Here is a 24585-nt window from a genome sequence, read left to right as displayed (position 1 = left end):
GTTGCATTGCGGAAACAATGTGACGCACAGACCGGTTGTTCTGTGGTCTCATCGTAGTGGTCTCGGCAAAGCGACACATTTACTCTTTGATTTTGGGAACAGAATGGGATCAATGAGGGGCTGGCAGCGCCACAAATGCTGATCTTTTATTGCCAGTTTACGATTACCGTTGTGAATGTATTTCATGGATAAAAACAGCACGAGTCCATAGGCTTGTTGACTTGCCGTACTTTTCTACGACATGTGGCCATTTCCACTATGACCACCTGACTCGCAAAATAAACACTAAAGCTATCTCTTGGATATGCAGAAACAGGCCCAGTTAAATATCTAATTTCAACTCATCCACGTATTCCACTCCAAAGCTTCGTTTTTGTATTTATTGTTCATATAACATCACACAATTCCTATTGTGGAAACCCCAACCCCCCTCCCCCAAGTTGTATTTCATATCGTGTATTGGCATTTTGTCCTAAGTTGAAGTCATGTACATTCAGAAAACTTGTTTTAAAGAATAACCCATGGGAAGGTCTTGCCATATAAACGCTTCTGAAATATGTGACCTCTTATCCACTCTTGGAGCACTACCCTTTCCCACGTGCCCTGCTCGAGAGGTGTTCGTCACATGACAGTAAAATCGATATTTTTAATTCTCAAACCTAGAATTATTACCAAATGATATGTAAAACAAATTAAACATGTAAACCCAGTTGAATGAGCTGCTGCCTAGATTCAAATCACATACCTCACAAATGCTGGCTCAATGCTCTGACCGTTAACCACCTCGCCTTCTTCACTGTGGAACAGAAATTCTAATTGTTGTTATAAATCGAAATGGAGTATGTATGTCGAACTTCTTTTCCACTGTACTTTGCCAACCGTGCTAATCGGTTGGCTACACACACACCTTGTTGATTTTGACACCACAATCATAGTTGACTTCATAGCGATGCTGTAATAGTGGCCTAACTCTTGGTTTGGTGGCACATACGTTTCCACCAATACGTTAGGTAAAATTGGTAAATTTTCCATTATTTTCTAAAGTTGGCTCTTTTCCTATGAAATTTGACGCAACCTGGCTTTCTGTTAACATCTGAATTACATTCATACGGAATTGACCAGTCTAATTAAGTATAGAACACTTATTTCCTCAGCAATGCAGCTGCAGTAAAACACCTCAAATTCAGATTGATACATGATTACTAACGTTTAATTACATTTACACAAAATAAACACCTCTAATTATGTAATGAACACTTAATACATTTCACCAAATATTTACAATAAAACATGTAATAACACTTAAAATATTAAATTTACGGTACAGTTTAATGCCAGTCACCATCACCATTAAGCAGTGGAATTATTAGGTTCACAAGATGTGGAATGATGAACAGCTTCCATGGTCAGCTTGATGAGTTTATTTTGTGAAATAAATGTGATGTAAAAACTGAGAAAGCACGAATAGAGCACGTAGCATCCAAGGGAGCAGGGAAACTGATTTCGATTGATCAGATACGTTTATACAGGTAGCTTTAGAATTTCTCATTCACAGGGGTCGACAACCTGTGGCTCCGATGCCGCATGCGGCTGCTCTTTAAGGGACCGCTTCGTGACGTTGTTCATTAAGGAACCACCGTCTCCTATTCACCACGTGCATTGGCGGCTCTTGAAATATTTAGTTTTTTTACCGAATTCCAACAAAAAAATGGCTCCTGTTGTATTGATTGTCGACCCCTGCTCATGCACAACCACATGTTGTTACAATGGTTGGGGATAGCGCATTGCGTATCCTAGTGTTGATAAGCACATCTCAGAATATTCTACACAAGATTGGCATAGAGTTTGACGTTGGCTCTTACCACGGCTTAATGATCATGTGAAAAATGTTATGGTAGAACTTTACTTGGTTCATTATGTATATTTATTTTAGTAGTCTTTTCAGCTTACCCAGAATTCCAGCTTACTCAAAGGCTTTTCTCTATTACCTTTTTCAATGTTGCTTATCCGCTTTCATAAGCAGCAAACATGAACTCTGTAAGTTGAGGCCACGCATCTCTAGTTATACCAGTAACTTGCAGTCGTAGTACTGGTACAACTGACCACGAAGCTAAAAACAACGTGCTCACCTATATCGAATGCACATCTGGCTCTGTAAGTCACAAAAACAGTACCGATTTTTTTTATTGAAAATAAATCATTAATGTAAAAAATGAGAATTCTTGAAAATCACGGAGGCAGCCAGGAAGTTCAGAGGTCAGAGCACCGAGATGGCACTGCTGATACCTTGGTTGGAATCCGGCACTCACTTGCCTGCAATCCCGGTTCACCAATTACTCAAAAATGAAGATTATAATGTTAAATTTAGATTTGCACTTCATTTGAGGAAATTATAGCTCTGGAGAATAAATACCAGTTTCATTGTGATGATAATAAACATTACTCTCATGTGCAGGGGCAGATGGGAAAGTGCTTCCCAACATTGCAAATCGCAGAAAAAAACATATCAACTTGTGTAAGTCCATCGGTTCTCGTCGCCATTCAACCATAACAGTAATTTCCCATCCCCCAGCCAGGCACACTGGAATATCTGCCATGGCATCTCATAATTTTTCTATTCAAAGTCATTGCAAGGAAGATGCCTATCTTCTGGATCTATTTAAACAAGATAATTTTGGTATATTTTCACACTTTGTTAAGTTTGACTTTGCCATAAGGGACATACTGGAATATAGATGGAATGTTATGTATCTGCAATGATGTTGAGATGTGGGATCATCGATCAATCAACATGTGGATAACACAAGTGCTTCTCGAATCCTTTACAATGTCAATATTATTGGTATTGCAACCCCTCAGGCTTTCTACTCTGTTATCTTGTCTGAATCAGACACGCGGTGTGATGAAGTGCTGGCTGTGCTGAAGTAAATGAAAAGCTGGACCGTTTCCCAATTCGTACGATGTCTTGGGTACTGAGACCTCCTCGCCTCATCTCCTTTCAAGAGACAAGGCCCAGAGAGAACCCTGACCTTCTGAGTCACATCGGTGCCACACTTTATGAGACACCGTGAACTCGTGAAGTATGGACACTCCTTGTGATTTTCACAGATAACACGAATGTAGGTCTCTCTTCATCTTCCCCATTGAGATATGTGGGCTTGATGAGATCGGAGACCCATGGGTCATTAATTCAAAATATGTATCGGGGGCATGATTCTCAGGTGAATTGTATCGTATAATCTTCATTTATGATGGGTTACATAGAGCAGCTACAGTATCACATGAGAAAATACGTGGACCATGATGGTATGATCCAGATTTTTTTGCATTTAAATTATCTCCAATGGAGATGCACAACTGGTATAAGGTGAGTGAGCTCACAGAACCTTGGTAGATGTTGGTACTTCTATAATCGTTAAAATGGAACACCCACACTCAATTCCATGTGATATTACACGGAAACATATCGATGATATTCAAAGTAGCATTTGTATCTCATCCACACCACAGACCATTTGAAGTTATTCTCGAGTAATGTCATGGGCATAAAATCTCCCACAAAACCCATAAAAATATTAATCTCCCCTTTCATTCTCACACTTCGCCTGTGCTCCTTAAACTCCATTGGCTTCCCGCTTACTACCGCTGTCTTTTCAAAAACCTGACGCTAGTCTTTAAATCTCTTCGTGGCCTTGCTCCACCTCATCTTGCCTATCTCATCTCCTTCTGTCCCCTCTCACCCTCTCTGTTCCCAATCTTGTCTCTGTCTCTCTTTGTCCCTCCTTCCTGTTCCCCATCCCGTTTTTGGGCCCTCCCCCTCCTTGCACCGTACGACTGGAATAAACTTCCTCTGTACATTAAGCAGTCCTCCCTCCTTCACCTCCTTCTGATACTGTCTTAAAGCCTCACCTCTCCTCCATTGCCCAGTCTCTTCCTCTTCCCTCCCCTCGCACCTCCACTTCTTCCCGTCCCCTACCCTACCATTTTGTGATCCTAAGTACCCTCTATCGCTCTCGCTTATTCCTCAATCCTTATACGCCCCTGCCATCAATATTCTATTCTGTCACCGTCTTTTTCTACTATGTCAAGTGTATTGAGTGAAAATGCTCTATAAATATAACATTGGATTAGATTATGGATATGAGCAAATTGTTCAACATCTCACCAATTTTACTTTCATTGTACCCCAGCAGGCCTGATGGTGACTGTTGTAGCAGTTGGCCTAGTCATATGCACGTGTCTGCAGTCAAAGTAGCTGTCGCATAACTATACGAGAACATAAGGTGCTTGGTCTCATATTTATACGTTGACGAGTGGTCCCTACAAATGTTGATGAGTGATTCACATTTAGACTTTTTCCACCGTGAACACCATGGTGGCAAGATGTTAACTACCTAGCCTGGTATACAGGAGGCGTGGGTTCGATCAGGATCCTGACACCTGTATATATGGAGTTTGCATCTTCTTCCCATGGACGTGTGGATTTTTCTCCGGGTCCTCTGTTTTTTTCCTAAACATTTATAAACATGCGCTGAAAGTATTCGGCTGCTATAGATTTCCATATGATAAGCTACTTAGTTGGGCTATCATTTGTGGCCAGGTCGATTCTGAAAACAGCTATATAGCTCAGTGGGCCTTATCTGGAGTAAAACATGGTTTAGTTTAAGTAGCTTATTCTGAAAGATGGACAAGCATCTTACGGCGTTTTGCTGTATGGAGGGTCATGGCAGAGCGCCATGGTTCAGGGGATATGGTTGGATTGGACAATAAAGTTCCCAAAATTATCCGGAGGTAAGAGTTGTTTAACTAGTCCTATAATAAACATTGTCGTTTCCCCTGTGCTTTTGGTATTCGTCATGCAAATGGCCTCATCACTGTTTTACACAATAAATCAACAGGGATGCCACCCTCCATATGTCCTACTAAGCTGATACCACGACCCTCTCGTCGTCCAATGTGTGTTGCTCGCCTTTGTAGATGGCATCAGGTCAAGTTGATTAGTTTAACAAGGTGAGAACATCAAGAGACCAGGATGAGTCTCATTTTGCTTGAGGCAGCTTGGGTCACCACGATGACAAACAATGATACAAATAAAATAAAGGACAGCAATTAAGCAAATATAAATGAGTGCAAAAAACTACCATGTCACATGAGGCATCTAAAACATTGCGCAAATATAAATCGTTGTGAAATAATAAATTACCTGTAAGTCGGCTCGGGCAGATAATTATCTCTTACTGTAATCATAATACGGTTACAAATTTAAGTTACAGAAACATGAAACAAATTACTTGTTTTAAGTCTCACCACTCTTTTGACTTGAAATGAGATATGTGGCTCTTTGTGTTTGAAACAAATTCGTATAGATGATAGCATTAAGGAAATAATTAAGATATGCACATGCATTTGAATATTTCTGCATTGGAGGAGCCAAAAATTGATGGAGATGATGATCGGAGCTCCAGTTCACGCAAAGAAATACAATAGTGACTCTCTTTGGACAAGTTTGAGTTTCGAGTTGACAATTTTTTTTTAAGAGGACGAGTCTCTGCAAGGAATGCAAACCACACGAATTTAGAGGCCATTGATTTGTATCGCATCGCATTACAGAACTTGTGACCGCTGCACGGAAGCCACTTTGAGACAATACATGGACAAGTGAGTGTGATAGTGGAAAAGGTAATCACAATTAAGTGGTGAACAGTTGTAAAAGAAGATTATTATTTTAAGTTTTGAGGTAGTTTTAGTTGATGAAGTGGGATAAACAAAAACGTGAAAATAATGAGTGCTGAAATATATTTGTATCGGAAGCCCACATTTTATTTCAATCTTTTGATGAAGGCTTGAATATGTGTATGCTGAAGTTGAGATGAGAATTGAGCCAACATGTTAAATAGAAGAGAGACTTCACGTGCCTATGCTGAACTGTACGAAGGAATTTAGGGATGAGGGAGTTAAGGATTCAAGAAAGTTGTGCATTTGGTCTTGTTTGCACGCACTTACAACTCTGGAGATATGAATGCATATTGGATCGTATTTTTGTCCAATTATATTTCTGTCTGAACTCCTAGGAACAGTATTTCTGCACAAAATTGAAAATCACATCTGCATGAAAGTTTATTTTGAAATTTAAAAAAGTTAGAACCGATGCCGTTTATTAAGTTTGGACCAATGTTGTTTGAAGAAATGGTGGTTATATTCTGCATGGGTTAATTGTAACTAGCCTTTTGCCCATCCAAGGACGGGTATATTGCAGTAAATCTGAAACTTGCAAGCGAAAAGCTGACCACGTACGTGATATTCATTGCATCAATGCGTGTGCAATTTGTAAGGGCGCGGTGACACAGACCTATTTCATTTTAAGGTTATAATCCCTTGTTCATCATGACGTCCTTTTTACTTTGATGTCTCAATAGCTTTACGGAGATCGCGTGACGTGAGAGTTCTGCCTTTGTAGTGAGGGTTGTAAGTTGACGCCGAGGAGGGGGGAGGAGGCGCCTCGGGCCCGCCATGTGGAGTGACGTCAGCCGCTAATTATTATGAATGGAGGGGGGGGGGTGTCCATTTGGAGGACGTCACCTGTTCATGATTGTTAATGAGGGGGGCTGGTCGACGTGGAGTGACGTCACGTGCGTTGCACACAGACATTCTTGGCTCATTATAGTAGGTAATAAAAATGGGGAGGTGTCCATTTGGAGGACGTCACCTGCTCATGATTATTAATGAGGGGGCTGTTCGATGTGGAGTGACGTCACCTGCTCATGATTCTTCGTGAAGGGGGGGGGTACTCCATATTGAGTGACGTCACCTGCTCATGATTATTAATGAGGAGGGGTGGTGTCCATTTGGAGGATATCACCTGCTCATGAATATTAATGAGGGGGGCTGGTCGATGTGGAGTGACGTCACGAGCGTTAAGGACAGACATTCCTGAGTGATTATAGTAGGTATTCTTGACATCAAATGCCATCCTATGCTCTCAGCACAAATATAGTGAGGCACACTGAGGGAACAGGTGGATACAGGTTGAAATAGTGGGATGCGCAGTCATAGTATTCCTGTATTACGTCTCATTGAATTTGTGTTTCGAATAAAACCTTTCAAATTATTTATTGAATTTGAGTTGTGATAACTTACTTTAAAAAAAGGTTGAGCCCAGGAGTGATTTGTGATGTGTTTTTCATCTCAACAATGTATCTCCACTCTGGGAACATTGCATCACTATTGCTGCCTTTTTTGCACCTTGTGGTCTAGCAACTGACGTGATCTAGCAACTGAAGCTTTGTCGCGTAAGGATATAGACAAAAACAGGTGTGCGATTGATTTTATAGTTGATCAAATGTTGCAGGGAAATTGCATAACATACTCTTTGGTTCTTTCAGTAAAGTCACGTAGGTATAAAATAAATTTAACCACGACATTTCGGGCGCAACACAAGCGTCCGTCATCAGGTGGGACAACCACAGCAAGAAACAATTACTGGATTCCTGCAGTCACGAAAACTTCAAACCTAGATTAAATTGTATAACGTTGCTTGGTATGTTTTTTTTTGGTCATTCTTCCTGCATGTCGTTCAACAAGTACCACAGTGTAATCGCTGAGTGAGACAGTGGCATCAACTAGTTTTTAACATGGCTGGCCTGCAGGTTATTATATCTGATGGCAGCAACTGCTCCAATACTATATTTTGTAGCGGTTAATCAACAAAGCATTGGAAATTGATGAGGGTCAATTATTCATATTGATCATGTTAACCCTGGGTCCTTTATTCTTTATTATATCTGTTCTCGTGCTGGACAACTTCATCAAAAAGCATTCGGTACATAGATTTTCACTTTTAAATAACTCAAAAGTTTACTCTTTAATGGGAAAAAAATAACTATTGCCTCTGTCCCAAACATTGAGGCTTGCAGATTTGATGTCCATCACTGGCTTTTCTTGGATTTGAGTCATCAGAAACTGATGTCATCTTGTATCCCTATTGTACCATGAAAGCCTCAAAGATTGGGTTTGCGCATGTCGGATATTCTTAAGCTTATCTAAAGCCTTATACTTCGCAGCTTGGTTGCAAAATTCGATTTTTAACAACCTGTCCTATGAATCAAAACCCATATCCATGACTTCTTATATAGATAACAACCACGAAGATGCTCGTACATGTGTAGTGACATTGTGGATGTCACTGTATGGTGCCGGCCCTAGAGGGGCACGGCGTGCGATGTACTCACATCGTGGACATCACGTATGTGGCCACATCGTGGACATCACGTATGTGGCAACATCGTGAATGTCACTGAGTAATGCCGGCTCTAGTGAGGCACGGCGTGCGATGCACCGTCATCGCGGACACCCCATAGGTGGGTGTAGTACCAGCCCTAGAGGCGGCTCAATGGGCGCTGGGATAGCGCAGTGGCACCATGCGTGGCGTGTAGTGCTGACTCCTACAGGAGGGAGTGTGAGAGTGTCAGCCATGGGATGAAGTTACCCTAGGCCATGGCACTCTGGTTGACCCTGGAAGTCACGTGACCTGTAAGATCTACACGGGGCCCGTGTAGATGTCAGGGTAAGATCCGACGGGAAAGGTCGAGAGAGAGCCAGAGCTTTCTCGAAGGTGGGCTTGGCCAAGGGCGGGGCCGGCCATGACCCAGTAGCATATAAGCGGGGTCCCCACAGCGTTGCTACCGTCATATCAAGATCTATGTTTTACGTCCGAGAAGAGTCGCCAACACGTGGACCTGGACCCAAGCCAGGGTCCGGTCCGTCGAAGCTAACGCCCAGTGTGTTAGCGTAGTTAGCCTGGTGGTCCACCATCATAGGTTATCTGGTGAAGGGGCAGTAACCCCTTTGTGTTAATGTGTTGATGTAAATAAATGTGTTGCCTCCAAAGAGTATGTCTGCGACTCAGTTGAATCCACTACACATGTATTTGTTGCGTCCAACTCAGTATTGCCAAGCCGTTTACTGTGGCCTTCCAAACTTGACCATGCACAGGAGGTTGCAGCTGATTCAAAATGCAACTGCTTGATTGGATTGCAGAGTTGAGGAATAAAATGTCTCCCGTGATACATCTAAAATGCATCAGGCTCCAGTGGAAGCGTGCCTCATTTTAAAATGATAACATTTAAAGCAGTCCTTGACTTTGCACCTGCATGTCGTACCAAACTGCATCGCGCGCTTTTAGATACGCTTCTGCGGCCGTCTGGAACGCTCTTCCTTCCGATATTAGGAAGCCATTGGAGCTATGCACTTTTAAATCTCGATTAAAATCTAATTTCTTTATAACTGCTTTTTGTGATTTGATTGTTGTCCTTCCCCGACACCTCCGATTGCACGGTAAGCTACGTACGGTGCGAAAGACGTTCAACATGCATACTTACATCATATTAATCCACCCGAGTACCTGTGATCAAGAGAAACCTTTATCCTAGCAATCCAGCCAATGCTGTAAACCCTGGCTTGCACTGGTGGCAGCATTTCCATCAAATTGGCTCCACTCTGATGGATTCATATTCTGTATAACTTAAGTCGTGCACTTGAATGTTTTAGTTTTCAGTCGTAAGGAATTTTCTATCTCATTACATATTACGAGAAGCTTGTTGAACGCAGAGCAGGGGCAAATTTGCATAGTTGGCTGTTGGAATGTGATGGATAAGGCTGATGAAAAATGTGCATACTGTTAGGTACGTTGGAGTGGGTTTCATCAAAAGACCTGGCATAAATTATTGTATGTAGAGCCACAAATCTAAGAGAACTTTCTATGAGCATCCTGAAGTGTGACTATACAAGGGTAGCGGTGTGGGAGTGATGGTGAAGGTGCAGGGAGGGTGAGGAGAAGAGGGGAATGAGGAGGCAATTAATTAGAGGGTAGATTACAAAAGGCAATATTAGTGTAGATGTGTGTTGAAATTATTTCGCACCGTACGTAACCAACCGTGCTAAACGGAGGTGCGGGGGAAGGACAACAAACTAAAATACAAAAAGCAGTTCTAAAGAAATTCGTTTTCAATATAGATTTAAAAGTGCATATAGCTCCCAGTGGTTTCCTCATACCGGAAGAAAGAGCGTTCCAGGAAGGCATCTAAAAGAGCGCGATGCAGCGACCGTCTTTGTTCGATGGTGAGTCAAAAGCCTCTGTGAGAATGACCGGAGTTTGCATGATGGTTTATGTGGGATAGAGTGGCATGAGTAAAAGCAGTAATCAATGCAGAAAGGTGAGTTTTAGCAGTGAATAGTGATGTTGTGAAGGTAGTGATTGGGGTTTTGAAGGTATTTTGAAGTACTCCAAACAAACTATCAATTGCAATTGATTGGCTAAAGGAGGACGATTTATATCAAAGTATAACAGGGTTCTCTGGGTAATAATAATTATTAGTGCTCTATAGTTGTCTGCATTTGGGTACATGAAACATTAGTCAATGTCATATACGTTTATGCTGGGTCAAACAAATATGGACCATGCGCCATCCAAATAAGGGAGATGAAATGAAAAGAAGCTGATAGGGCGATTCACTCATTTGAATAAACAATCACCCAGTTCAACTTGTAGCCTCAGGGCTGTCAGATGACGGCAGCTGGAGGGGAGGGGGGACAGAAGGGGAGGGGTGAAAAGTAAATACAAAATCTTATCCAGAAGTATTTGGAATAACACGGCTCATTTACATGAAATATATTGTGCCTGCTGCATTTACCATCTCCGTCACATAGCTCACAGATTGTGTTATCTGATGCCAGTTCTTCCAGTGTCTCCAAAGCCCTTTCTATATTAGACACTCCTGCTGCTGTCTTGCCACGTTTCAGCTGCTTCACTCTCCTTCATTATACTCCATCTCTGTATTATGCACATTACTGCTTCCTCGGTAGTAGGTGCAGTAGAGAGAAGCTGCCACAGGACTGGACAAAACGGTTATGTAATGAGGTTATAGCCAATGTGGTAACTCTAAAGAGAATCGTGTATTAAAGAATTCAAGTTTAATTTATTAGGTACTATCTTTACTACCCGGCTTCGCCCGGGATTCACCACGCCCGGCCCCCTTTGTCCCCCCAGTGGCGATGTTCACACACCACACCAGTTACTCGTTTGAGGCTGAGTCGACCTAGGGGAGGCCCAGGACCGGTTCAAATAATCGTCACCGGTGGTGGCCGTGAGCAGGAATCAAACTCTGGTCGCCGGGTTCGTAGCGCAGCGCGGTAATCACTACACCACCGCTCCCCCACACACACGGGCGCGTCCATAGGTACACATACACGCGCTTGCTGCAGACACACAACACATCTTTCAGGGTGCGTACGGCAGTAAACGACTCAGATAATGAAGCAATGCTGCGTGAAGAACGCCTGAGACCTGCAACACATTTGTATGGCACTTTACTCGCGGAGGGTTGTGATTGATGCGTGACGTCAGCAGGCACATCGCGTGACGCTTCCACATGCGGGTGACATGAAATATGTGACGTCACAGCTCACTTGCCGTGCAAAATATATGCATTATTGCGCCCCCCCCAATTTGTTTTTTTTTTTATAAAAGTCAATTTTTATCATTTTTGCATGGTGTACAGTCTGGAAAGTACCAACATGGCAAATTTGAAGTTTGTTGCATGTCGCGAAGTACGCTAAAAATTTTGAACAGACACACATTCACAAATTTCCCTTTTATATATATAGATAGCCCTGTGAGCCATGCGGCTCTTGAGTCGGGTGCAAGGAAATATGAACAGAACACATCTTAAAGCGACGACGCGCAACAAAAACATCCTGGATAAACCAGAAAATCTTCAAGAAAAAAAAACCCACCGTATTACAATTCGATGAAAGATGCTAAGCAAACATTTTGTTCTATTATTACACTTTTCAACATTACAGAACAAGAATACACATACAACAACAAATTGGTGGACATATGAACGAACATGCTCCACTACGTCCCCACACTCACAATTTAGGGCAGGGGATAGAAAGGGCGGGGGCTTAGAGGAAAAGATAGGAGATGATAGAGAAGGAGGACGGATAGGAAGAAGGTGTCTGGCAGAGATTCAGATAATGAGTAAACAGCTCCAACGAGAACAAATCGTCAAGGGGTGCCATGCTAAAACTTAAACGTAACAAATGTTTTTGTTATTTTACCAGGTAAGGCCCACTGAAATATATAGCTCTTTTTCAGAAGCGACCTGGCCACAAATGATCGCCCAATGAAGTGGCTTATGAGGTGAAATTTTATAGCAGCCAAATACTCTAAACGCATGTCAATTCTAAATGTGCAGGGGATAATCCGGAGGACCCCGATAAAAAATCCACGCCACCACGGGGGAGAACATGCAAACTCCAAATATACAGCGGGTGTCAGGGTCAGGATGGAACCCACAACCTCCTACATACCAGGCGAGGTAGTTAATGTCTCGCCACAGTGGCATCTTCATCTAGACTGCCAGAGATCCCTGCGAGAGAACCGCCAGGTGTTCCAATGCAGATATTACGTGCACGAGGTTTATCCAGTGATCGAATGTGGGAAGTTTGTTTTGGTTTCCATTGCTCTCAGCACAGTTTATTTTTTTTATTGGATAAATTGAAAAAAATGCGTGTGAAGAGCAACGAGGGGGCTGTAAGATTTTGAATTTACTGTCAGGCAGATAACATCGAATATCTGGAAATGAGGACGATGTTTGGATTTCATTTATACTTTAGGCGAGCAAAATTCTCTTTGGAGAGCAGGGCCTTGCATTGGGAGGGAACCTCTTTGTTATTATGACATTGCAAGTAAGATATGCCAGCTGCTGACGAAACAGGATGATGTAACTCACGCTTTTGTGCAGTTAAGAGAGATACCAGAGTGATTTGAGGTGTAAGACCAGTGTTTGGTAGGCGGTGTGTTTTTCGCCTACTTTGTACAATGCCACCCTCGACTATTTGTTCACTGAAACAACGGGTTTGTGTCGAAAAACAAGGAACATATTTCAGCATGGGCTGTTTGTGCATGAGAGACTGCAGATGATAAAGCCTTGTTAGCTAGCACCTTGGCTGGGCATTGTAGCTTTTTGGCAGTTTTAGGTATTGATGATGGACACTGGAGTATTAAATTGAGTTCCAAGGTCAGAACATGTTCCAAGTTCATTATTCACACGGCTCGTGAATAATAAGGTGACAGAGCGGTACAGAGGAGCACAGAGCTAGCACTTGAGGTCCTGTGAATGTGGGCAGTGCATCCGTAGTTAAACCGGGTTCTCCATTGTAGTGAGTTTATAATGGTCTTAGCCGAGTGGCCAATTATTGCACAATAAACCCATCATGTTAAAATTGGTTTGCACTTAATTTTCCAAATTTTCAGATCTCGTAATTAAAAAACAAAATATTGCCTCGTCTGTTATACCATGCACATGTCTCTCTGTAAAAGGGCAGGTGAGAAAGTGGTTTTGCCCTCACTTGGAAAAGAGGTCACTTAGAGATATGTCAGAAGTAGTTCTGTGACATCTGCTTCTGAGGGCTGTGTTTTAACGTAGGATGGATGATACACTACTTTACAAAAGTTCCAAAAAGATTATTTTTTAAAAGACGTAATGCACAATTTATATAAAACTGTAAGATACTTTTTTTTTAGTTTGTGAAGAATAATGTAAGCATTGTGAAAGGAAGTAACAAGGATATGAGAAAACAAACCTAGTAAACTTAGAAATGTAATGCAATGCAACCACCTCTACGGGGAGGATTTCCACACAACTCACACTTAACTTCAAATTTAGCAATCTTTGGAAGAACTTAATCAACCAGGTAAAGTGTTAACTGTTGTATTAGCCGACTCTCTGTGTTGCATTGCATTACATTTCTAAGTTTACTATGTTTTCTCATGCATTCATACCTGATGATGGTTGCTTGTGTTGCAATCGAATCGTCGTATTCTATTATTCATTTTATTTTCTTTCTACGTGACTTTACCGAAATAACCATTGAGTAATTCCTGCAGTCACAAAAGCTTCAAATCAAGGAGAGATAGGTTTTCCGTTGAATACATCAATGTCAAGAGTCAAGAGGTACAGGTCAGATGATGGAGGGAGAACTAACACGGGAAGTTTGTCGTTTACTACGGTCTGATTTATGAAGATTCACATTTTTTACGTTTATGTATGTTGAACTTCTTTTGCACCGTACGTAGCCAATAATGCTAATCAGAGTTTATATAATGCCACCATGGATCGATTTACAACACAGACATTGATTTATGATGCATCTTCCAACATAACTTTAAACACATTTGAACACAGTCAGTCTGGTTTCCGATGTGACTTGCTTGGCATGTAGCTTTTGGTAACCTCAAGTGTTTTTGTGGATTTTTTCTTACCTATTAAACCATGTTAAATGTGACTGATACAAGGAAAAACACAGCAGCAAGTAATGTTTCTTCTGTCTCTATTGTCTATGGGAAAATATGGTCCAATTTACAACTACCCGATTTGCGACGGGGTTTACAGGAACGCATTGTGTCGTAAAAGCGGGGATCGTCTGTATATGTATATATAGGGCGCTGCAATGGCGAGATGTTAACCACCTCGCATGGTATACAAGAGATCCCAAACCTGTTTTTCTCCATATTTAGAAACACGCTTTTAAAGTATTTGACTGCAATACATTTCCACGTGATAAGCCACTTTGTTGAACTATCATTTGTGGCCAGGTCGTTTATGAAAAAGAGCTATATAGCGATATAGCTACAGAGCAGCCCTAGCTTAGCGCTTCCCTGTGGAATGCTCATTTGTAATAGCGCCCTTTTTCCTGGAGACATTTTCTTCCTAAAATGAAGAAAACCAAAGATTAAAAGCGCCCACGAGTGAGAATACGCAGCGCGGAGGAAATGCGCCTGCAGCGATCTTTGTTTACATTTGCTCAGCCAATGAGCGATGGACGCTCTGAGCCAAGCAGTGCTCGCCAGTTTATAACAAAAATACACCTGTGATTATCATCCATATGCCATAGCAGGTAGTGTGCACTGATTAAAAACTTTATTCGTTCGGCACATCAGTATCTTACTTTTCCTTATCACCTTTTAGCTCTCTAAAATCAATCGATCCTATTGTTGTGCAACCTCGATTTAATGGTTCCAAGCAATCTTCAAGAGCGTTTACAGCTACACGCATTCTGCTGTTTTCTAGACATTTCCCTGACAGATTTCTCCAATTGTTTTGCAGACTTGTTGGATATGATCTCTGTTTTACTCATATTTATCCTGAGCCCAGCTTCGCCTATTTATTAACGTTCTTGTCACATGTACGGCAGTGCATTCCCAATGGACGTTACCATCACTGTGTTGTCCGAACATTTGAGATGCTTAATGTTTTCGCTGTTAATATTCATGGCTTTGTTACTACAATCCAAATTTCAGACAATATCCTTCCAATGTTGCTGAGAATAACTTTGGCGAAAACTGTGCCACCATGGCAGACTCCATCTACCCCATGTTGTAGTAAGGGTAGTTGCTTACATAATAGGTACCAGTAACTTTAAATATTTGTACTCTGCAAATTACATGAGTGTCAATAATGTTTACATTTCACAAAGCTAATGTGCATAGCAGTAAAACTAAGCTGGACATCCAAATATCTATGGATGATGACACCTATTGTGTGGTACCATGAACCTTCTGTTTCTGAATGCTTCTCAGCAGCCTCTAGTTAATTCAGGTATGTAATTAGCTAAATTGTATGTTGTATATAGCATAATCTGTAAAGATACCATGGCATTTAAACTCCCCTGAAAATGTATTGTTAGTTCTGTTCATTACCTCAAATAGATTTCTTTTTCCGTTTTTGTCCGATGGATGCAATTTTAGAGATACAGCGCCATGCGCAGCTCATGCCTTTATCTTTGTAACGCACCATTACCTGCCCGCAAGTGGAAGCGTTGATTTGCAGTTGCTTTTTATGATTGTAATATAACAACTTGAAAACGGTATAAGTATTTATCAAACTACAGTTCAATCTTTGGTTCATTTTTCTGCGTTATCGGTTGTTCTCCTTTTCCTTTGTAAATTAAGACATGGTCATCATCGTCATCATTAGGACTGCACTGCTTTTTATATGAAAAACGGTACAGTAGTTGATATAAGGGCACGAATGTGAAAATTCCATACCAGTAGGGATGACAAAACGAGTTACACCCCTGAAAATGGATTTGACCTGGCAACATTCTGATTGTGTGTCAAGGGCTCTTATCACGGTATCACCTACCAGTTCCTGTATAAATCAGAATTTCCTTCCTCTGGGGTTGATGAAATAAGTACCACTTTGTGGGAAGATGACAGTGGTCGATCATCCTATCGATTGAATGTGCCCTGTCATAGTAACGCGGAATTTCCACCTCTTGCTCAAAACGTCCACTCGATAGGAATACCGCCCCATCGACGATTGAGCATGGAACCACTTTAATTGGAATGCATCTACGGGAATCAAAAACAAATGGCGAGATGTCACACTTTTAGGAGCAGCAGTGCTGCCCAATTTGATGCTAGTTAGGTTGAAATGTGACTATTACCCCTCCTGGGATCATGCAAAGAGCACCACCCGATAAGGCTTAGACTTCATCTGTACGGAATCACCAGGTGGTATATGAAACATTTTTTGATACTGCATTGGCAGAGGTGCACAAGCACGAATAACAAAACCTCAATACATTTGTCAGCAACACTCCCATGAATAGGAAAAGTATGTATGTATAATATATTTCCGTTGTAATGACGACCTGACAGTTCTCTTGAGATGGCACTTTATTGAATAAACATTCACTTGACATCAGGCGGAGACCCCACTGCAACAGCCCCGAGTCTCGCGCGCATCTCTCTTATATATCAACTGAGGCCACGCCCCCCTTCTCGATCATTCTCGCAGACTCTGGACGCTCGCTCCACCAGCAGACTCCACCGTCCTCTTCCGTCACCTGACCCCGCTCTCTTCTCCATCTTTCCCGGAGCCACCAGTCCCTTCGCACTCACAACTGATACCCCTGTCATTACCTCCTGTGGACACCAGTCCCTTCCCACTCACAACTGATACCCCTGTCATTACCTCCCGTGGCCACTAGTCCACTCACAGGGCATGTAGGCTCGACTGTCATGACAATATGAAGACCAGCCACTGCCAGAAACGTTACTAATTGTTTTTAGGGAGTGTTAATGAGGAATGTTTTGGGTTTTGGGGAATTTTATGAGTACCCTGATTCCTACCGTGGGAATGTGTCATGGACCAGGAGGGTACTGTGATCACTTGTGTGACCATTTGTGACCCCAAAATACCTTCGGGTACAAACCTTGTGATTTGCACCAGTTATGGTTAGATGTAGTGTCAGTCCCTCACGTGTAACTGTATACATAAGGATATGTGTGTGTGTGTGTACAAGTGCTGTCATCTCCTCGTGTCAGTGAGTCCTTGTCACTCGATACTTCACTTGCCTGGTTTAATAACTGTGGTGGCATCATGGGTGCCACGGTGGCGAGATGTTACCTTCTTCGCCTGGTATACAGGAGGGCGTGGGTTCGATCCCGACCCTGACACCTCCTGTATATTTGGAGTTTGCATGTTCAGTCCGTGGTCGCGTGAAGTTTTATCCGGGTTTTCCCTCCACATTTAAAAATTGATTGGCTGCCATCAATTTTCACATGATAAGCCACTTTATTGGGATATTATTTGTGGCTAGGTTGCTTTTCAAAAATAACTTTGTAAGTCAGTGGGACTTACTTGGTAAAATTCAAATTGTTTAGTTTTAGTTTATCATGGCTATGTAGTTGCAAGTTTATACTGCTAAATGGTGTCTGCCACTATCAACAATGGGGAAAAAAGGCCCCGTTGTTGATAGTGACCTCAAATTAGCCACACCTTCATATGTACCGCTCACCTTCTGCACACCTTCTTCACACCTTCATCACAACTTCATGACATCTTCACCACTCCTATATCACACCTTCACCACAACTTGCATTATCTCCATTACCTTTATCACACCATTTATAACACCTTCACCACATCCACTTAAGCCTTTCCCATTCCGGTGACGTATGTGTACGTCACGCAGGAGGGCGTGTGGCACAGTTTGGCGCCAGCTATTATAGAGTGCGGTCGTGTCGCTACAGTTCTCTGCGGTGAGTACAATATCTTTGAAAATAACGACACAATGCCTCTCTAAATAAAATTAAGACTAACCGCTTGCACGTTCTGAGATCCATCGGTGAACGGAACCCATCCTGCAACTTGCAGACGTCTCGGGACAGGAAAGAGTTAACTGCACATTCCTCAATCTAGATTTGAAGTTTTCGTGACTGCAGGAATCCATACTCTTTGGTTCTTTCGGTACAGTCACGTAGGTATAAAATAAAATAAATCACGACGTTTCGATTGTAACACAAGCAATCGTCATCAGGTGTTCGTGAACACAAGGCAGACCTGACACACGGCAGAACCAATTCTTTTGCCGTGGCGCATCATTGTTATAACGGTGTGGGCTAGCATGATATTGTTTTTTACGAGACCAAGGTACTCTGCAAACCTTCGGGCTACTATCAAAGGTTTGTTCATGAAGCCACCAAGATATATAAACATAGACATAACTTCAACCGAGAAGATGGATACAAATTAAGCAATCATTGGAAGGATGTTATTAACCAGGTCAAACCATAACTGCTTTGTATTGGTTGTCTATCATATCTGCCGGGTACTACTACATCATGTAGTGCTCGCCCTCCCCCTACTCCACGCCCCCACCTCTCCCCCTTGCTCCTCCTCCTTTCTTGCCTGTATAACCTCTTATCATGGCAATTCTCTCTCCCACTTAAGCAAAAACATTTCTTGCTGTGGTTTTCCCACCTGATGATGATTGCTTGTGTTGCAATCGAAACGTTGTGATTTAATTTATTTTATTGAATACTTACGTGACTTTACCGAAAGAACCAACGAGTATGCACATTCCTCCACATGTGAAAAGCCATTTTCCTGCCTGGCCTAAATGCACTTCCTGAGGTGTGGTAAGTTCTCTTCCCCCTCCTCTGTAGCTGCTGCCTTGCCAACTTTCCAGTGACACAAACCACTCGAAGCGAAAGCCGCTTATCACATGGCTGAAAGCAAAGTCATTACCAAGCAGGGAAACTTTTGATCAGTTTCTGCCACGCTTTCCCCTATGATTCGACCATTCTACTGATGGTAATCTTTACAATGATTGGAGTCGTACACTTAAACTGTATAATTTACGTGTTTTTCACTGAATTCATATTTTTTGACACTTAAATTTTCACAACTGCTTGTCGTGCTTATGCTAAGCTAGCCACCGTGGGGGTTTGGCTGTGTGTTGAGAATTTCTTCTGTAAAGCTTTTGCCACATGCTACTTCTGGAATCTTCAGGAGTTGAATCAGAGATGGCGAAAGCTTGAGAAAAGAAAGGCTCAACACGTGTCTCAGCTTGGAAAACCCGCTTGTTTACGTGTAATAAGTGGAGCACATTACTTACTTTTCCAGGAGAAAAAAAGAGAAACCTAATTTTGTTTGTGAGCATTGTGTGGACAGTTTTAAGCACATGAAAGTGGGTAAGGTGTTTTTGACATACTTTCCACTTTGGTGTTCGATAATCCATTGGATTAGATTACTCTTGACTTGCCCATGAAAGTAGAACGACCTATTGCAAATGAATACAATGTTAGGTAGTGCAATGAGCAAAACAGACAGATTTAAACATGCTTAAATGTATTTAATCTTGTCAACACAGATTCCATTGCAGTGTTGGATGATTCGTTGGCTTGGATTAACATTGGCTTCGCTTTGTAAATTGAAAGCCGCCACCAAATATTCAACTCTAAGGCAGTTCACTCTGGTTAAATCTGGCAACCTGTGCATTATTTGAACACGGTTCATTGTCTTCAATAAAAAGGCTGTTAAATTTCATCAAAAGAGCATGAGATTTTCTGCCTGAATAACGTCACGTAACACCAAGAAGAATACTTAAAAAATAAGTTCAGCTGTCATCAGCATTAACATGCCACGTTTCCTGATTGCTTTTATCAAAGCGTGTGCTTTTTTCCTGATACAATCTTCACACTTCAATAAGCATATCTAACCATTGTACACCAACCCACACTATGTGGTTTATTAAGGATATCACCATGAATGTCCATACACATGGTAATGCCATTGTATATATGCAGTGAAACCACTCCAAGCCAGGCTTATTGGATGAGAGAGCTTTGTGAATATGTAGGACGTCTGACATACTGCAAATAATGAACACAATTACGAATATTTAATTTCATTTATACGAAATACCCAACACGTTTAATGAATACTTAATGACAAATATCTACATATTTACAATTTAATATTTAAAATGTAATAAAACTCAACATTATAACTGTACAGTTTAATCTGAGTCACTTGCCATCACCATCAAGTGGAGGAGGAAGGCCGATTCTCAATCCAAGAAATAGTCTGATGATTGAAACCCAAGAAGCAGGCTGAATCTCAACCCCAAAGAAAGAGAGGCTGATTCTCACGGCCCTTCAAGACTAGTATTTGTAATTTAACGTAAACTGACGGCGACAGTGAGAGCGATGAGCGGTTACGTCCAAGCGCACGGATTCACAGAATTTCATACAACAGATAGGCAGCGTTGGAATTGTTAAAGGCAAAGATCTCCCTATAGCCTTATAGCAGACTGTTGGGGCTCGTGCTGTTATCGAGCGCCTATGAGGGCCGGCACGGCACACGAGGGGGTGGGTGGCCAGCAGCACGCCCCGGCCGCCTTTATCTCCCGAGTGGCGATGTTTACACACGGCACCAGCTACTCATTTGAGGATGAGAATTGCTCGTGCACATGCGCACCTGCATCCCGAGTGCACATGTGCACAGCTCGATTAGCACGCGAACAGTGTTCCGCTGAGATATGTCCTGGCTTTATTTGTTAAACGTCGCGATATTTTTTCAGCCTAATCCTGTTCACCCGATGAGTTTGTACCACACCGCAGTTACACCTCCAAAAAAGTATTTCCAGTGAGATCTTATCATTCGCAGCAATTACAGAATTCGCACACAGGCGCACGCATACACACTGCACATCCCTGTGCAATGTCATAGGCATATATATTTTGTGTGCTGCGCTCACCCTATACCACATGGCCTGACATCAATTTGAACCATCATATGCACAGGTAATAAAGGATTATCACGGCCAAAATATTTTATGATGATTATGATGAGTTCACCAGAGATATCAGCATTTCTGAAAACCAATGATTTGCAAATATGGACTGTACTTGGGTGAAAATTGATTTCTACGCATCCTAATTATCCACATAAAAAAACTATGACCAATGTGATGTTATTTAAAACTCACTTCAATGACAATACCGACTTCAAAGGAGCCATTTGAAATGGTAAAGAGCATTTTTATGTAAATTGTGGTATTTTAATTACATGAAATTGACACCTAAAGCAATGCAAGTGCATTATATCGAGATGAATATGTATTTCACGGTACAGTGATGTACGTTTGTTATTAAACCATTTTTAATGCATGACATTTATATATTACAATGAGATGGATAAACAGGTTGTGTATAAGGGAATCCATCTATAATGACACATTTGGAAAAAAAATTATAAGAAAAATATCTCGAAACAAAAATCATAAAACTGAGAATAAAAAAGCTCATTTTTATGATCTACATTTTAAAACCCAGTAATAATCATTAATTCATGTTTATACAGTATTAAACAAAGCGTGTTCATTGCTTGCTGTTCATGTCATCCTTCATAAATAATAACCCACTCACCGCAGCAGGATGCTGCCGCGTTGTCACAGCCAGCACACGGAACTTACAATCCAAACGTTGCCGTTTCGATCCAATCTCCCTGTGCGGCAGTTGATGCAATGGGGAACGTTTCTTAAATACGCTCTCCCCCTCGCCCATCTCTGCCCACCCAGCTGTACGAATGGGTTCATCAGAGACGATCGGCAGGTGGTGTGTGGTGGGGTAAAGTGTGGGTACTGGCACCTCTTCCTGGCCAGATGTCTGGCCAGCATGGAAGTATAGGCCACATTTTTTACTATACTATTTTTACTTTATCAAGCAAGGCCCACTGAGCTATATAGCTCTTTTTCAGAAGCAACCTGGCCACAAATGATAGCGCAACAAAATAGTTTATCATGTCGAAATGTATAGCATCCAAATACTCTAAAAGCATGCTTATACATCTAGAGGGAAAAACCGGAGGACCCGAAGAAAAATACATGCGACCACGGGGACAACATGCAAACTCCAAATATACATGCATCAGGGGCGGAATTGGGCTCACGACCTCCTGCATACCAGGCGAGGTAATTCAAGTCTCGTGGAAATTCCTATCAGGCCGTTTTGCCAGCAGGTCTGCACATTTACCTCTTTTAGTATTTACTGCAACTGAGTCCCAAGGCTCTTTTTTTCAATAGTCCTGCTTGGGACCACATACCACGATGCTACTTGAACTACAGTGGTCACAGGTCGCTCCGTATCGTCCCTAGCATGATGATACGGTGTGGGTTGGGGGGGGGGGATGATACTGTATTTGCCTTTTACAAACACCCAGTGTGTGTACCGCTATTTAGGCAATATCACTTATAGCTCGAGTTGTCCACTGTGGGTGTTATCTTAAGAGCACTGCATGACCTACAGGATGACACATGTGGAGCAAATTGAATCAAATTACTTCAGTGAGTAGGTGCCAAGCAGTGGATCTACGACGGGTGTGGACGGCATACTATTTATGGCGTTTTTGCTCCGCGCGTTGAAAGTAGCACATATGCAAGAGAAAAGGCAATGTGTGCGGGCAGGGGGGCTGGAGACAAATATAGGAAGAGCATTCTAGAACATTTCTGCTATTGTCGGGAAGCTAGTTAACGTGTTAAGGCAGTTGACGTCTCCATTGATGTAAAAAGTAAAGGCGCAGCCCTGCAAACTGCATACTCATGCCACTGCTGGTAATAGGGCCTCCACGAGAGAGAGCTCCAGAGAGCCCCTCTAAGGGGTATTTTATCCTATTCTTCCATTTCAAGAGGTGCATTATGCACACCAGAATGTATTACCATAGCATAGGTTTGAAAGGCTAATATTTTCCGAGCATGACGTTTCAATGCAGATATAACATGATACAAAACTCGTGGAGCGTCTGCATTTCATACATACGCCAATACTGTGAAAAACATGCCATAGTTTGGGTTATGCATATCTTTTACGCTTAAAATCCTAACTCTATGTTTTATTTTATTTTATCAGAGGCCATGTATTAAGTGAGGAGGTGGTTCTGGCATTTCATGTTGAAGCCAGCAACCTAAATTGATTCCTGTGCACAGCTAACGTCAGTGGTGAGTGATATCTGAGCCTGGCCTTGAGTCCTGGGCAACCTCCCCCCCCACCCCTTGCTTCAACAAGCTTGCACTGGGTAATGTGAAGTATGGTCAAATAACCCCCATGAACAGCAGTTGGCAACCTGTGGCTCCAGAGCCGCATGCGGCTCTTTACGGACCGCTTCATGACGTCATGTGTGTGTGTACATGTGTGCATGAGTGTGTGTATGTGGCAACCGGTAGTGCAGCGGTTAGTGCGCTGCGCTAAGAACCTGGTGACCCGAGTTCAATTGCTGCTCACAGCCAAGACCAGTGACGATTATATTATCTGAACCCGTCATGGGCCTCCCCTAGGTCGACTCAACCTTAAACGAGTACCTGGTGCAATGTGTAAACATTGCCACTGGGGAGACAAAGGCGGTCGGGCGTGGTGCTGGCCACCCACCCTCTCGTGTGCCGTTCCGGCCTTCATAGGTGCTTGCTAACAGCACTTGCCCCAACAGCTTGTTAAAGGATATATGGGGAATCTTTATATATGTGGTGCCGGACGGGCAACGCTGTCGTGGACAGTGCTGTGAGGGGGAGGGCCAATTCCGATTGGCCTTTTCTCTCATGGCATTTGTAATCACCACAGTGGCCAAATGGTGGCTCTGGATGGGTGTGAGGGGCTGGTAACCCCTCCACCTTCAATTAATTACCACTAAACCACGAATGATTTTTTTTTATTAATAAGCTTGTGCCGGAGGCCCCGGGGGGACAGGCGTCTATGACGTCTTCTGGCCAAACCCCATTTGGCGGAGCCATGAGATCTTTACCCTCAGGGTTTCTCCAGAAACAACAAAAAGCCACTATGGATGGCCACGTGGAATATTCGAACGCTCACTGCGGAGGAGAGGCTGCTACTCCTCTGTCGGGAGCTGGACCGGTACCGCCTGGATCTCTGTGGTATTCAGGAGGTCCGGTGGACCGGCTCTGGCTCCTGCCACCATGAGGGGTGGACAGTCCTCTACTCGGGGCAGGAGACTACCAAACAACAGGGTGTGGCTCTTCTTATGAACAAAATAATGAAGGGGGCATGGGAGCATGGCGGTGAAGTGCGGGAAGCTGTAAGCCCCAGGCTACTTTTGGCTTGTCTTCTCATCAACTGGAGGCGAGGAGTTGTGGTCGTGGTTACTTATGCCCCAACCGAAGACGAACATCCGTGGAGGGATGCAGGCAAGGCCGATGAGTCAGATGCCTTCTATGACCTCC

General features: G+C 42.6%; 1 protein-coding gene across 1 annotated transcript in view; it reads left to right on the top strand.

Moving 5' to 3' along the window:
- The window catches only part of CRTAC1 (cartilage acidic protein 1), a 634231-nt gene that overhangs the window by 165393 nt on the left and 444253 nt on the right, over positions 1-24585 (top strand). The gene's annotated exons all lie outside the window — the stretch shown is intronic.

The sequence above is a fragment of the Lampetra planeri genome, chromosome 4, assembly GCF_965212315.1.
Source record: "Lampetra planeri chromosome 4, kcLamPlan1.2.h2, whole genome shotgun sequence".
Taxonomy (NCBI): domain Eukaryota; kingdom Metazoa; phylum Chordata; class Hyperoartia; order Petromyzontiformes; family Petromyzontidae; genus Lampetra; species Lampetra planeri.
Note: the sequence above shows the minus strand (reverse complement) of the source record. Positions and strands in the feature narration are given on the sequence as shown.